The sequence below is a fragment of the Mus caroli genome, chromosome 1, assembly GCF_900094665.2.
Source record: "Mus caroli chromosome 1, CAROLI_EIJ_v1.1, whole genome shotgun sequence".
NCBI classification, from domain to species: domain Eukaryota; kingdom Metazoa; phylum Chordata; class Mammalia; order Rodentia; family Muridae; genus Mus; species Mus caroli.
In genome coordinates, this window is record NC_034570.1 from 61,365,443 (window position 1) to 61,382,027 (window position 16,585).

The 16,585-nt window shown below is 36.7% G+C and overlaps 1 pseudogene; it reads left to right on the plus strand.

Annotated features, from left to right (window-relative positions):
• Window positions 1-2,864: 2,864 nt before the first annotated feature.
• LOC110295383 overlaps window positions 2,865-16,585 on the plus strand; it is a 16,551-nt pseudogene continuing 2,830 nt past the window's right edge.

Here is a 16,585-nt window from a genome sequence, read left to right on the forward strand (position 1 = left end):
ACATGTGTGTATGTGTGTGTGTGTGTGTGTGTGTGTGTGTGTGTGAGAGAGAGAGAGAGAGAGAGAGAGAGAGAGCAGCATTTGTTGGTGTGTGAATGTATGTAGTGTGTATTAAAGAAATCAGGATTGCGTAGAGTATATACTACAATGAGGTTTGAAGTGGGCTTTTGAAAGGTCATCTGGAAATGGCAACCAAAGTGTTGGTGGTAGAGTAGGTGAAAGGTAAACAGAATGGGGAATGTATAGTGCAAAGAGCCTTTGGCTGCCTGTTGCGTAGCCTAAGCACAGCTATTTCAAACCTAAAATAAAAGAGAAAGGGCAAGCCTAGAAAGAAAAAAGAATATTGAAGGGTGTAAGGATAAAATAAGATGTTCATAATGTTATTCTCCTGCACAGAAACTGTCTCAATATAAATTGAAGTTTTGCAAAGCACAATGACATTTGTTGCACAGTTTACTTGTGGAAAGCAGAAAACTAGGTTTGATATCCACAGGATGTTCAGTGTTTTTCTTCTGACATGAATTACAAAAGGGACTTACACAGGTCGATTTTATAGGCAAAAGTTGGACAATGAAATATTGACTTTGCTTGTATAAGTAGTATGAACTGAACTTCACCTTATTAAAGGAACAGGGACAAAAATTGTAGATGATGATTATTTTGTAAGTGGTTAAAATGAAAGCATTTTTGAAGGCTTTTTACTCTGCTAAGAAAATTGCACACTCTGAAACAAGCAAGAAGAAACAAAGTCCTATTTCCTCAGGAATAGACTAATTATTTATATTTTGCTGGAGCTGAAAGAAAAAAGTACGAACTTTGATGATTTCTCCCAAGGTTGTTTTGTTTGTGGTTATGTTTTCCTTTTCTCAAAAAAAAAAAATCTGAAAACCCAAATTGTCAGTACCACCATGTGTCCTCTGCTGTCTTTACACAGGAAATGTGATTTAGCCCACTCTTTACTGTTTCTATAGTGTCTTTCCCATGTTTTTCTCATTTTAACAAATACTGAGATGCTCCATCTGGGACAGGAGTTAATCTTGGTGAGCTTCCCTAGATATTATCTACCTGTTTGTTCCTAGTGTAATGATTATTATACCGTATGTATAGTTGGGTATACGTTCCCATGTTACTTTTCCTAAATATTTAGAGGAAAATTGACCCTTTTTGGTAAATCTTTCCAGTGTTCCTTTCTGACTGTCCGAATGGTTCAGTTTTCCTAATTTTCTCTCCTGTACAATTGTTTTACCTGAAACTAAAAATTGTATTCTAGGATCTTATGCTGTCTTTGCCTTAATAGACACTTCTAAGAAAAATCTACATTATTTTATTAAAATAAAAAGCATATTTTTATCTAAACTATTTAACATGCAATAAGTATAGTGTCAGTAATCTAAGTAGGTGACTTGTATTCAGTGTGAACAGTAATGAAATATTTAAGTTCAGGAAGACGGCTCAGCAGGATAAGACTCCTGTGGCCACAGAAGCTGAGCTTATTCACGGAACATGGAACTTTTTAGATAAAGTACAACTCCTTCAAGTTGTACTTGAGAGATTAGTAGTAGAATTCTATGCCAAAGCTTATGAAAGGGAAAATGAAGTCATTGGTATCTAAGTTATGCCCTTTCTGTGGAGGTAGTACGGTGGGCACATATGCCTTTCACTGGAGGTAATACACTCAGCAGCCCAACAGTGCATTATTCCTGTTGTGTTGATAGCCAAGTTCAATTACGTTTATTCAAGTAAAAGGCGATGGAATAAGAAATGAATCTCAGACATGACTCCAATACAGTATGAAAGATGACCTGCACTGCTATCGAGTGACTTGGAGCCTTAGCAGGTCAGGCTGATACTCGCCCTGCTCATATGAATTACTCAAGAAAGCGGTGGCTTTTCTCAAAGAAATTGCCTGTAAGTAAAGGTGATACAGCAGGATGGTGAACAAAAGGGCACAGCTCCAGCAAATCTCTTCAGTGTTTCTTTATTAGGCTTCTGCTCTTGATGGACCTTCTGTGGTCACATCAAGAGGTAAACTGAAAAGGAATCTCTCACAGATGAACTTGGCATATCCAAACAATGTACCTTGGCATCCATATGAGAACTTACAAGCCCAACAGTTTAAAGCAAAAAAGTTAACTGTAGATTTTGGCTATGCTGTGAATTGGGTGCTTTTTAGAATGGTATCTGGTGGCTGACACAAGGATGTTTTCCTTTTCTTTATTAGAATCCACTAACTTGCAATAGTTATTGCAGGAATGTGTGCTTAATTTCATAATGCTGTACTTCAAAAAGTTAATAATCTTGATTACATATTGTTCCAGTGTGGTTTTTCTAAGTCTGAAACATCAGACTTAGAAAAAAAGTATTGAATTTATTCTCATTTCATTATTTTGTTAGCATAACAGAAAATATTTTAAACTGTAATGACAATGACAGTGATTTTCTGCTAGATATAAATATGTGTTAAAGAAATATAGCATGTTTTAGGATAATAAATCATTTTACAAAGATATGTGTAATAAAAAAGTGATGTTAAATATGTGTGGAGCCATGTACTGTTCAATCAAGTGTGCTGGAAAAATGCAATCAATTCTAAGAATAAAAAATATTTCGTTGTCTTACTCCCTATATATACTTGTATACACACACATTTGAAAATAATTTTGATTAACTAAAAATAATGTAAAATATTACTTGTGATTTCTTAATACATATAGACAGAAACTATGAAAAGAAAAATACAATAATAAATTCAGATCACACTAAATACAGATGGTTTGCAAACTATTGAAAATATCAATTTAATCAAAAATTAAAGAATTAATATCTTTATTTCCAAAGTGCCTTTGGCTTGAAAATATGGCATAATGGGTACGGTGCCGCTGAAGGCTAATAATTGCAGATTGATCTCTGAAGCTCATCATTAAAAATGTCTGGATATGTTGGCGAATATCTGTAACTTCTTCAGGTCTCTCATAGGATAAGGGGTAGAGACAGTCTATCCAGAGCCTCTGGGACAACTAGTCTGAAGCATATGACATAAACAAAGCCTGACTCAACAAGACGGAAAGAACTCCTAAAGTGGTCCTCTAACCTCTCCATGCACAATATCATAAGCATGCCCACAGCCACATTCACACATAACACGCGCACACACACACACACACGAACACAAAGAGAGAGAGAGAGAGAGAGAGAGAGAAAGAGAGAGAAAGAGAGAGAGAGAGAGACATAACCGTGATCATTCATAAAGAACACTGACCATCAACTGTAGATAAGCAAAAGAGGAGAGTAGACAGTTCACAGAAAGATATTAAGTTCTACAGGGAATTAGAGAAATTTATTTTTTAATCTGTAGAAAATTGTTAACCTGAATGACTAATCAAACTTGCTGCCATCCATTAAAGGGCAGAACTATCACATTCTATGACACCATATGCTGTGTGTTCTGACAGTTCTACATCTGAGTATCTCTTCTAAGAACACTGAAGTAATACTGTGCTATTATATTTGAATGAAATGAGACTATTCACTGTAATGTACCTTCAATATGAAGGTAATAGCAAAGACAATATAATATATGTATTAAGCAGTACAGGAAGACTTTAATATTTAATTAAAATTAATTTAACTTCAAATAATAGGCAAAACAGGCACATAAATTAAAATACATGCAGAAGAAAAACTTTTCTTTTTCCTTCATGTGAATATAAAAGTTGGTATGCCATTTCTATTTTATGAAACACTTCAGGGACCAGACTTCTGTATTTCACCTTCTCCATATACATCATACAGCTGCACAATACAACTCTTTTGTCATAGATCTTGATTTGATGGAGCTATAAACCTAGCACTCAGGAGGCAGAGGCAGGAGAATCACTGCATGTTTGAGGTCCTACTGTTCAGACAGGACTACATAGCCAGAGTTTATTTTTAAAATTTAGCTCTTCCTTACATCTGCCCAATTACTTAGAGTTAGGACCTGTTCATCTCTTTCATGTTCTAGTTTTTCCACTTAGTAGCCCATTAAATTTTTGTATGTATCTCTATGTGTATAATAGAGCTGTAAAATGAGTATGTAACTAAGTTATACATAAGGTTCAGTCTTATCAAAATGTGCTGATTATTAAAAGAAAGCATACTTTAGTAAATATACAGTCTGCAATCAAGAGGAGTTTGGATAAAGTTGTTAAGGTACTTATGAAAATTGGCTCTGGAAATATCTTCTTTATGGAGGGACTTAAGTAACAGTTGTCTATCGAAGGAGGGAGACAGTCTACAGAAGAAACACTAAATGCTGTTTTAAATCACTGAGTGAACACTCATAGCCTGCTTCTCAATCTTCAGTGGGTACGACTTTGGATTTTGCTTTTGATCTAATGGCTCTGGGCAAGGAAAATGTATGTCTGATCCTTGGGGCACTTGGTACATCTGTCTGCCCTAAAGGAGGAAGGATCATAGCAAAGCATGACTCACAAAGGCCAGAGACAGAAGAGTAGAGTAAAACTGTATCTGTAAAGCCCTGGATCAAGAGAAAGTCTCCCAGAATATTTGAGGAAGGCAAGGAGCCACTCCCTACCCACAGTAAAGCTAGATGACATGATTAGCACCTTAAGGTCTCAAAAATATATGCTGAAGTGAAAAGAAATTACACATAAAGAGGACAAAAAAAAAAAAGAAAAATGGGAAGAAAATAAGTATAGAAATAATTTGAATGTATTTTGGAACTAGAGATGACAATCTATTTATGTTTACAGAACTTAACAAACCCCAAATGCACCAAAGTTGCAGCAGTTGAATCTGGAAAGTGGCAGAAGGAGAGAGTCTTGAGAGATAATCTAGAGATAGAAGGACGTGTTGACTGACGGTAATGAATGGCAGCTTGTATGTGCACACACATGCCATGCACACTGGTATGCAGCCTGTCACGGAAGTACTCTTCTCTGTGTTAATGCTGATGCAACATGTGAAGCGAAGCTATTCACTTGTGGTGATGCAGAAAACAAATTTCTCTGAGCACTCAGTGTTGAAATATTCCACCACTGAGGTTTCCAGACAATCCCTTCAGAGTTTTTGTTGACAATCTCTCTCCAATTCCCTGTTTGCACAATATAACTACACACTTAGGGAAATTTGACATTTGAGATGCAGAGCACTAGACATTTGTCAAAGAGAAGGTATGTGGCCATAATATAAAAACATAGTCTTGTATAACAGCCCCAAAACTCATTAAGTATCCTAAATATGAAAAATTTCTACAGATGCATTTATCTTATCCAAATGTATATTGTTCTTTCTTTCTTTTTCTTTTTCTTTTTCTTTTTCTTTTTCTTTTTCTTTTTCTTTTTCTTTTTCTTTTTCTTTTTCTTTTTCTTTTCCTTTTCCTTTTCCTTTTCCTTTTTCTTTTTCTTTTCCTTTTCCTTTTCCTTTTCCTTTTTCCTTTTCCTTTCCCTTTCCCTTTCCCTTTTTCTTTTTCTTTTTCTTTTTCTTTTTCTTTTTCTTTTTCTTTTTCTTTTTCTTTTTCCTTTTCTTCTTCCTTTTCTTTGTCTTTGTCTTTGTTGTTTTCCAGACAGGTTTTCTCTGTATAGCCCTGGATCTCCTGGAACTCACTGTGAAGACCAGGCTGGCCTCAAACACAGAAATCTGCCTGCCTCTGCCTCCCAAGTGCTTGGATTAAAGGCATGCACCACCACCGTCCAGCTATATTGTTCTTTCTTGTTAAACAAGAATATAAATGGTAAAAATTAACCAAATGGTTGCCCTGTATTTTTGTCTTCATGAGTCACACAATATTAAAATTACTAATATTACTGAAACTGTATTGTGATCATAACTGTTATTACTAATTTATTCATGTAAGAGAGTTTCTTGGAGTAGTTAGCTACTATCTACAACACCAGGAGACTAAGAGCAAGCAGAAGATAGAAGCTAACAGCTATGGGAGAACAGAACTGGCTTTGCCTACGAAGGAGGGGCATCTGGACGTGTGAATGGAGAGAGGGCTAGCATAATCTAGTATAAGCCAGTCAAAATAATACCATCACTATAAAAGTGTTTTCTTTAAACTTTCCTGCAAGGACTCTTTGTAAATGCTATCAACCATTGGAGTAGAAATAAGAGGGTGGTATGTATCATTCAGACTTTCAGTAATTGATGTTTTAATTTCTCCACGCAAATGATGTTTACCTTCTCTTCTCTGTTATCTTTTCTCTTTGGCATTTTTCAGTACTGTTTTGATAGGTAATAAATAGCATAGCTGTTTATTTTAAAATGATTTCTGTTTCAGGATATCCTAAAGAGAGCCCCACTGTTACTGCAGAAAAGAACACTTCAACAATTAACTGTGAAGTGCAGGTATAAATTAAGACTCCACATGTAGATAAATGAGTCTGTCACACATACAATTGCCAGGTAGAGTGTTTATACTTTCAGCCACTTGCATGTATTTGCAGTTTCTCTCTAAAATGATCAAGTATTGTTTGTTAAGACATAGTTCTTACTTCTGCAGCTCATGGCCAAGCTCTCCACTGTTAAGGGACTTTCCTGGGTTTCAGAGAGAAGGAGTGGAGCACTCTCTTAAGAGATACACAGGTTTATGTTTCATTTCTACACACAGGCTCCAGTCAGTGACTTGTCATGACCAAAGTGGTTCTAAGAAAAGGAATTGTCATGCTCCAAGTGACACATGGCAGCTGAGCATTCTGACCCCAGAGAACGTAACTGGAGGTGGCAAAAGCTAAAATCTAGATGAAATGTGTGAAGCAAGTGTTTTAACTACAGGTCATCTCCAAATTGCTGTCTACTTCTATTATTCAGCATCTACAGGAAGCCTTTGATTTTAATGTTTGAATTAAAGATTTTCCTTTTTCAAAAAAATTTTTTCCCTGTTTTTTAAAAAAAAAAAACTCTCTACCTGGCATTATGAAGGTGTCATAAATGTTTTCATGGACTAATTAATACAGTCACTGAATAAACCCATGATACTCCCTGAAAACAAATGATTTAGCAGTCTACCTTTCAGTATTGCTGCAATTAATTGGAGAGCCCCAGGCTAGGTAAGCTTGATACTTACATGTCAGCACTTTATCCAGGAATTCTATTTACATAATCTGTTTACTAATTACTGACTCAGCATATTTTCTCAATATTGAGCCTTGGGAAGTCTAGCTTTTGAGTCAGCGTTCCTCTTGAAGTTCTGAAGCCTGGAGGAATGAAATCAGCATCCAACCAATGAGGGGAGAAAATGGTAAGAACCAACTGATTAGTTACAGTAGAAACAGCTGATTTGTGGGTATCAGTGTTTCCCAAACTCACTGTGTAATTCAGCACCATGAATTTGCATCTCGGTGAGTATAGAATCATCACAAGTCAGACCAAGCATCAAAAAACAATTTATCACCTAAACCAATTGGGAGAGCGTGTGCACTATTTCCAGTGCAGCAGCTTCTTCAAATACAGGAAGCATGAGAATTTTATTTGGGTTGGATCTTGGATAGTTTTCCATTGCTGTGAAGAGACACCATGACCAAGAAAGCTTATCAAAAAGGAGCTTATTAGGGATTTACTTAAAGTTTCAGATTAGAGTCCGTGAACATCACAGTAGAAGCATGGCAGCAATCAGGCAGGCATGGTGCTTAAGCAGTAGCTGAGAGCTTATATCAGATCTATCAGTAAGAAGCAGAAAGAAGGAGAGCTAGCTGGAAATGGTGTAGGTATTGAAGTCCCAAAGACCACCCACCAGTACCACATGTCCTCTAATGAGGCCATACCTCCCAATCCTTTCCAAACAGTTTCATCAACTGTTGACAAAGCATTCAAATACAAGAGTCTATGGGGACCTTTCTCATTGTAACCACCTCAGGAGGTATTCAAAAAGAAAAACACTTTACAGCCAGGCACTTTGCTAAGTGTGCTTGGTTAAGAGGCATATTTGAGAGAATGCCCGGTGTAATGCCATCATTTAAGAAAGAAAGCTGACAAACACATTTGGGAGGCATGTTTAGCTCAAGGTCATCAGTCCCTTGCCTGAAAGTTAAAAAGTGAAAAATGATGGCTAGAAATGTTTCTGGATATGCTCACTTTTCATCAAAATAGTTTTGTTGAAAAGAGGAGAATTCACTCTGAATGTGTCCTAATAGAGGCACTTGCTTCTCCAAGTGGATAGATAACAACTGCCTCCGTTTTGAAGTAACCACAAAATTTGAAAGTTTGTGATGTAAAGCATTCTAATGACATATTCACTGTGAATTTTGGAGGAGTAATTGGCACATTTTTCTTTTTCTGTTTATCAGTTTTTATTACAGGTAAGTATTTTAATTGGAGACTTTAGTTTACAAAAGTGTAGAACAGGATAATAATCAGAACACCCAGGAGTTCCTGTAATTGAAGAACAATTCATAGAAATGAGCTATACAAATCCCCCAATCCATAAGTAAGCAAATAAGTAAACTTTATTGCGTATTCAAAATGTCTAACAGGTGTGGGACAGAGTGCAGTTGTACACTTGCTTGTGCAGCACTGAGGTCAATCCTTAACACATGTGTGTGAGTAAGGCTCCTCTACAGAAAGAGATTTAGTTGAGTATATAACCACTTGAAAGATAATAAAAAATATTACTTTAAGAAATATGAAATACGTGCTCCTTCTTTCCCTTCTGTCTCCCTTCTTTCTCTTCTATAACTCTATCACTAGAGAAAATGAAAAATATTCACTAGCTCTCAGATGTTATGTGAATTAAAAATGTAGCCAACACCAGAGGAAAACTCTACAGTGAAATTCCATGCTATAATAACTGACAGTTATATGAATATCATTGAAGGCCATACCTGACCCAGATTGTATCCCAATTAGGTGCACAGCCTTCTGGATAATTTTAGAAATTTACCATGCTGTAGGAAATTGTCTAGTAGGAGATAAAGAAATAAATCACTATAAATAGGGACAATACAGGGGAATCTTTCCTGGTGTAGTTATTAAGCATTGTAGCTGTTAGAGATGAAGGCTTACTCTACTAATGAACAGGTTAGATTTAGAAAAGAGCTCATTGGAAAATAAGATCATAAAATCTTTGATGTAAAGACTAATTATGTCATGACAGCTGGGCAAATGACCTGTGGTTGGCATCTTCTCAAGTGGACTCCCAGTTTTTTGTTTGTTTGTTTGTTTGTTTTTGTTTTAATCTGTGCTCCTTTATTCCTTCAACAACGCAGCTCAAAAACTTGTCCTTGCCAGGAAGACTGCATGCTTAAATTGTCATTAAACAAATACCTTCTCATTCACTTAGTACACAGACAGTCATTTTGGCCTATATTAACTGATATGCAAAGAAAACTTGACTTGATGCAGATAATGGAAAGTCCAAAGAACAAAGGAGGGACATGGGGTTTTCATGCTCACCATCAAAATAAAGTTGAAATAATGATTGATTTCTGTAATCACAACCGTGGCATCACAAGTTCTACACATCATCATGTGTAGAATTTAGGTAACACATATACAGAATGACATGCTTCAATTGTGATGGGAACAGTTTCCTGCTCCAGAGACTTCCTCTTGCAAGTGCCAGGTACTGTGGCCACGTTCTTGCTTTCTGTATGCCGCACGGTTTTTATTTTCTCATAAGCATGTTAGTCACCCTTCTTATCCAAACTCTTTCAAGGCACATCCTACATTCCCTCTCCCTCTTCTCTGGAGTCATTTGAAGTAACATTTTCTATAAATGACATTTTTAGACAGAAAATATTCTTTAATATCTCTTAAGCGGTTATCTTGTAATTTGCACAATCTATTCAGAATTCTGGGCTGCATGAACATTCAGTGTACGTAATCTCTGATTAGTACGGGCTCCAATAACTAATTGTTTCAAATAGGTTTCAGCAAAGTAATTTAATTAGAATTTGAATGAATGCTTATTTGAAGCCAGAACTCAAACTTTATTTCTGAATGTGGTGCCATTTTTACAGATGAAGGAAAATGCATAAAAAATGACTGTTACAATGATTCAAAATGAATTTAATATTTTAAGACAGTTGTGAGTTACGGAGTGGTTAGAGATGAAAGAAAGGTAGAAAAGCAACTACCATGTGAGACAATATGAGGTTAGCTAGTGTTTGTGCACATTTGGAAATCTCAGTGAGTTACCTTCCTTTATTTGGAAAGACCCACAGACTCACAATACTAGTATAAGAGAAATGTTAATCATTCTCTGGTAACTTTCTGTACTCTGACTCAAAGGGGATTTTTAAAATGCTAATGTACCTTTCTTACCACTGTTTCCTAAGGCCAATTCCCTGAGTGGAATCCAGTTTGTCCCCTTAGTCAAAGATGATTTCCTGATCTTCATTCAAGGAAGGCTTTACTTCAGCAGGAGTCCCAGGTGAGACTCTCATTTCACAATTTACTTTTATCTCCTCACTTAGAAGCAGATCATATGATAGGGTATTTTCCCCAACCTCTTTATCGCTGATATGAAAAAGAACTCTAATGCTGCTCAGAATTTAATTACTCTCTAGAATATGTGTAAAGAAATAATGGCCTGTGCAAGCCAAATAGCCTCGTTGTCGGTTTTAGTTCTACCCTGTTGTTAAAATATGCCTGTTGGGGCTTGGCATTCTGCCCTTTGGTATGCATTACAGTTTGCTTCTCCTTATCTCAAAGATTGCTTATATCTACCATACTAACTTTAATCCTTTTGGGCTTTGAGCTGAAGATGCTAAAACCCGTAAAATATAGCCTAGGCCAAAATCGTCACAGTTTGGATGCTAGGTGTATTCAGGAGAACTCCTGTATATAGCTAATCACAGTATATCTCCTATTTGTCGATTGAGATGATGACAAAATTTTTAACAAAGAAATGGAAATTGGTGGTCTTACAGAGATAATATCTCCGAAGAGTTTCTGACATGCGAAAATGATAGGTGTCCATTCTTAAATTGTTCAGGAACCAGAAACTGTAGTTTTTTGGTAAGTCAAAATCTGAACTATAAGCCAACCCTCTTGGGATATTTTTCTTGAAGTTCATGAAATTTTGCATATTTAGAACCTTATTTTGTTCATCTATGTTCAAGTTAACAGATTTTTTTCCTGTTTTCATTTCTGATTGTGCAAATCCCAACCATGCATGTTTACTGACAGCTGAGCTTGCTGTTTAAACACTTACACACTCGGGAGGCTTTCCACAGTTCTGTGTATAAGGGAGATAGTCAGTTAAGATGATTCAGTGACTAAAGGTACAAAGGGAACACAGAATTGCGTAAACCTAACTGATAAATGATCAAATTTTAAAAATCTAGTGTGGGTAATCATATATGTTATAGTAAGTTCAAACATAGTGCTATCCAAGTGTCTGATGGTAGAAAGTTTAGCATAAGGAATCGTTAACTATAACAGAAATTACAATCCATTAACACAATTGATTAATACTAAAGTAAAATAGTCCTAGGGTTACTACTGTTATGATGAAACACCACGAGCAAAAGCAAGAAGAGGGGTGGACATTTGTCAAACACTTCCACACCTTAGTCCATCATTGAAGGAAGTCATGACAGGAACTCAAGCAGGGAATTCGGAGGAAGGAGCTGATACAGGAACCACAGAGGAGTACTTACTGGCTTGTTCCTTTTGGCTTCCTCATTCGGCTTTTTTTTTTAATAGAACCCAGGACCACTAACCCAAGGATATTGCCACTTATAATAGGCTGGTCCATCCCATAATAATCACTGATTAATAACTTATTGTATAGGCAGATCTCATGGAAATATTTTCTCAATTGAGGTTCCCTCTTTTCAGATAAGTCTAGCTTGTGTCAAGTTAACATAAACTATTCAGCACAGGAATATAAATTTAAGAGACAATATTTATTATAAAAATAAATATTACATAGTTTGGTGCATCATAATCATTATCACTAAGGTTAAGACTGGGTGCAAATGTATAGCCAGATTACAACTTCTTGACTCATCCTCCTATACTGAGCTGAAATCCAGATCTTGTTGGAGTATTCATAAATATTCAGTGGTGAGAATTTCTGTACATTTTCAGAAACCTGACTTTTAGGTATTGGGAGAAACTGTTTATAGTGACACATCTCACCTAAGAAGCTTCCTGCAAATGTACCCAAGAAAGGTATTGGAGAATACTACTATTTCTGAATACTGTTGATGACCATATAACATAGAGATCAAGGCTGAAAACATTGTACATGGCAGAAGCCTCCCAAATCTGGCGCGGGTGGTCCAAGAGTCAACCCCTTTTCCTCCCAACAATGACTCTCAAGTGATTTCTAATAACAAAACTTTGATGCCAGCTGGCAAATAAAAATCCATTGCAAGACTCATATGCAATTACACGGAGCAGGTTAAAAGATGAAGTTAGGAAAGTGAGTGAATAAATGTGTAACTGGCACACAAGGTCAGTCACCCTAGCCATGATGCCCAGTCAAGTCTTCAGTTCATAGCGGTCCTGGCTGTTATCTAACAGCTAATGCAACAGACACCAACAGTGGGGCCTACTTGATTCAGCCCTCAGAAGTAAGAGAAACTCTAAGATATTGTTACTATACTCTAGTAGACTTTGGGTGGTTTCATTTCATAGCAATAGATAACCAAGGAGTATGATAATTTCTCATATCTTTCTTTTTGTCTGTATTCTACAACTGATAGCCTTGTATGTAATTTTGAAATTCTATCTTTCCAAATTGCCACTGTAGTTTAAATGTTATATTTACAAATGGACATAACAAACCTGAAAAGGGGATGCTTCTTAAACAAAAGAGCTGTACTACATATCTCACACTGGAACTTGGAGCGTATGGGTGATGTATTGAATGATGAAGGAATGCCATATGGGTAGAACTCCATGAAGTGACCCAGTACTCATATGGATGTCACATATAATTTTGGTGCGTTGGAGATGTATGTACTCACATCACTTCCTATATGAGAATCAAACATTCAGACAGTAATAAAGTTTGTTCTTACTCAAACTTGAGAAGAGAGACTTATCAGGCATATACTGCATTTCTTTTCTTTTTTTTCTTTTCTTCCTTTTTTTTTTTTTAAGTATGAGTCCATATAGTCCACGGAGTTGTATAGATTGGGAAATTGGATTTCAAATTCAGCTTTTGTTATTTACTAGTCAGTGGAGCATTTTTATTTTCTTACCACCATCTTCTATAACACTGTTTTCTTTATTACCCTTCTGTAAGCAAGAGAAGGGTATCCATTCAGAATGTGTTTGGGACTTGAGGGGATTGTGGTAATAAAGCCAATTCAGCAAGAGAAAATGGGATCTTACAGTGAGGATACAACACAAGGGATGCTCCTTGCATGTCCTCCCTTTACCCTTTACCATACCATTTTAAGTATGAGCTTGAATATATTTCCTGTTTTGAAAAACAATTTACTCTTGCCCCTTTAAACCCTCTAAATGCAACCCTATATTTTGTAATTTAACAAACAAGCACGGACTGAAACTCAGAGAGGAATCAAAGTGATGCTTAGCCACTGGTTAATAATGGAAATGCAAAATTCTGTATATGATCCCAGCATATTCATTCATGGCAGTAACATCAAAGCCAATTTGTAAACCCTGACAGTATTTCTTTTTGAATTCTCTTACTTAAGACACTTTCTGTGAGTTACCTGGTTAATTTTTGATTTTTAAAAAATAACTTTTATTTTATATGTATGTTTGTTTTACATGTATGTATGTCTGCACCATTTGCCTGTTTGGTACCCATGAAAGCCAGAGGAGGGCACTGGAACTTCTGGGACTAGAGGCATAGATGGTTATGAGCCACCATGCAGGTGCTGGGAATTGAGCACAGGATCTCTGCAAAAGCAGCTGTGCTCATAACCACTGTGTGATCTTTCAAGGTCCCTGATTCATTTTCTTATATCTCCTTCCTAGGTTTTTAGCAATGATCTGTAGAGATGAGCAGTTTCTAACTGACATCCTTATCTCTCCACTTAAGGGACAACAAGTTCTCATTGTTAATTCCTTGCACTGCACTGCTCTTTGGTTCCTTTGCTTCTCTATGGACTATTTCCATCAAACGTGCTCCGAGTTCAGCCTTCAGCTGCCTTTTTCTTTCCTACTCTACTTTTGCTTAGGTGATCTCATTCATTCCTATGACTTTCAAAATCATTTGTATTCTGGTGACTCACATTCATATTTCTTTCTCAGCTTTCTTTTCTCGGTTCCAAATTTATATATCCTACTTGCTTATTTGAATGTGTCAGAGGAATTTCTGAAATTTGCATTCTGGAAACAAGATCTATCCATTCTTCATAGGAAGAGTTATATCAGTGTTTCCATATTTAAAATAAATGGCACCATCACTAACCATTGCCAAAGTTAGAAATCTGAAAATAACTCTTGACCTTTCCCATTCCTTAGCCCTTCATATTTGATCTATTGTGGGAAGCTGTGCCTTCAAGACATATATGCTCAATCTGTTCCTGCCTCTGCTGGACTGTCTGACTACCTGAGTCCTAGCCTTCATCTAAGGTTTAGACCATGAAAGAGCTTCTTAATGGTTTTTCATTCTATACCCCTGTCTCTTGTAAATGCACTCTCTATACTGAAACCATTCTATGCCAGTCTGCATTCTATTGCTGTAACAAATACCCCAAATGATCAACTTACAGAGAGAAAAGGTCTCACAATCCTTTCCAGTGCACACAATCCAATGAGACAAAAGCACAGAAGACCCCAATACTCAGGCTCTTGCGATACAGTCCACATCTAAACTATAGCACATACCAAAGTTTTTGTAAAATGTAGAGTAGATTATTTCTGCTTCTTATAGATCTGTTTCTATAGGTCCTTTTTGCCCTTGGAATCCTACGTTTGTAAGTATGCTCTTTGATGCCTTGGGAGAGCATCGCTTCATGTTTGAATTTTCCTTCTCTTCTTAAACCACCAGCTCCTTGCTTTATTCCCTCACTCACACTGACCTTTTTGTCTCCACGGGTTTGACTAGCTCATAGTGTGTGCCTGTTGTGCACATGCAGATAAGGCTAACTGGAGAGCTGTTTTAGACATTCCTTTTTTGTTTGTTCATTTGTTTTTGATTTTTTGAGAGTGTGTTAACTGGTCACAACTGGTCTCAAACTTGTTCTGTAGCTGAGGATAATCTTGAACCACTGACCCTCTTTGTTCTAAGTCCTGAGTTCTGAGGTTACAAGCACGCATTACCACACTGATATCTCAGAAAAGAATCACATTTTTTCACTTCAATAGTAATCTTTTTATTATCAACAGTTTTACAATGGCATGCCATGTGTCTTTAATACACACACAAGAAAACTTATCAAGCAAACTAAAAATAAAACATATAAATAATGAAAGTTCTTTATCTAGAAGATGACTGCAAGTGTTTTTTTTTTAAGGTCTTGAACCTTGAATTTAAAAATTAATGTACATTCATGTATATGGCATGCTTATACTGTTCTTCCTTCCTTCCTTCCTTCCTTCCTTCCTTCCTTCCTTCCTTCCTTCCTTCCTTTCTTTCCTTCTTCCTTTCTCTCTCTCTCTCTCTTTCTCTTTCTTTCTTTCGTATGTGTTGACATGTTCAGTGGCATGTACATACATGTGCAGGCTAAAGGTTGATATTGGTATCTTTTTGTTAAATTGGATATTTTATTTGTTTACATTTCTCAACTGACAAACTGAGAACACTGCAAATGACCATGAAATTTTATTTCTTTTTTTTCACAGAATGTTAAATTGGTTTTGAAATTTGGGTGAGCTCTTCGCTGGAGGCAAGACGTCCTTCCTGTCAGGAATGATGATGTTCACTTGCAGTTTCCACCATCAGGAGGCAGTGACAAGGACAGTCACTACAAATTTGGATACAGTCTGGTCAATTCAGTGAGTTCCTGGCCAACGAGGGCTCAAAATGAGACCATGCTGAGGGGTGGAGAGGGGGGAAAAGAAGAGGTTGAGCAACAAGGAGAAGAATGAGAGAGAGAGAGAGATTCTTAACTTTTCCTTATTCTTTTCTAGTATATCATACACTAAATATATATGACAGAAACTCCAATATTAAGTGCATATATTTTAATCAATATTATGTTGGTTTGGATCTCAAATGTCCCTTGAATGTCATTTGCAAAGGTCTTAGTCAGCAGCCTGTGGGGTGCTGTTGGGAGGGATTAACTTTGTGACTATGGTTTAAGAAGGTGGTTGGGTCACTGAGACATATTCTTGAACGGATGTTGAGATCTCAGCCCCTTTTGTCTCTGTACTTTCCACCAGGCATGAAATGGAAAGACTGTTTCTATCACTGTGCCCTCTCCCATATGCTGGGCTACCACAAACCCAAAGCAAGCAGCCCCAACAAGCAGGGGCAAAACCCCCTGAAACCATGAGTGTAAACAAATCATTCCTCTTTTCTTTTTTTTTTAATTTTTAATATTTTTATTACATATTTTCCTCAATTACATTTTCAATGCTATCCCAAAAGTCCCCCATAGCGCCCCCAACTTCCCAACCCACCCATTCCCATTCTTTTGGCCCTGGCATTCCCCTATATTGGGGCATATAAAGTTTGCAAGTCCAATGGGCCTCTCTTTCCAGTGATGGC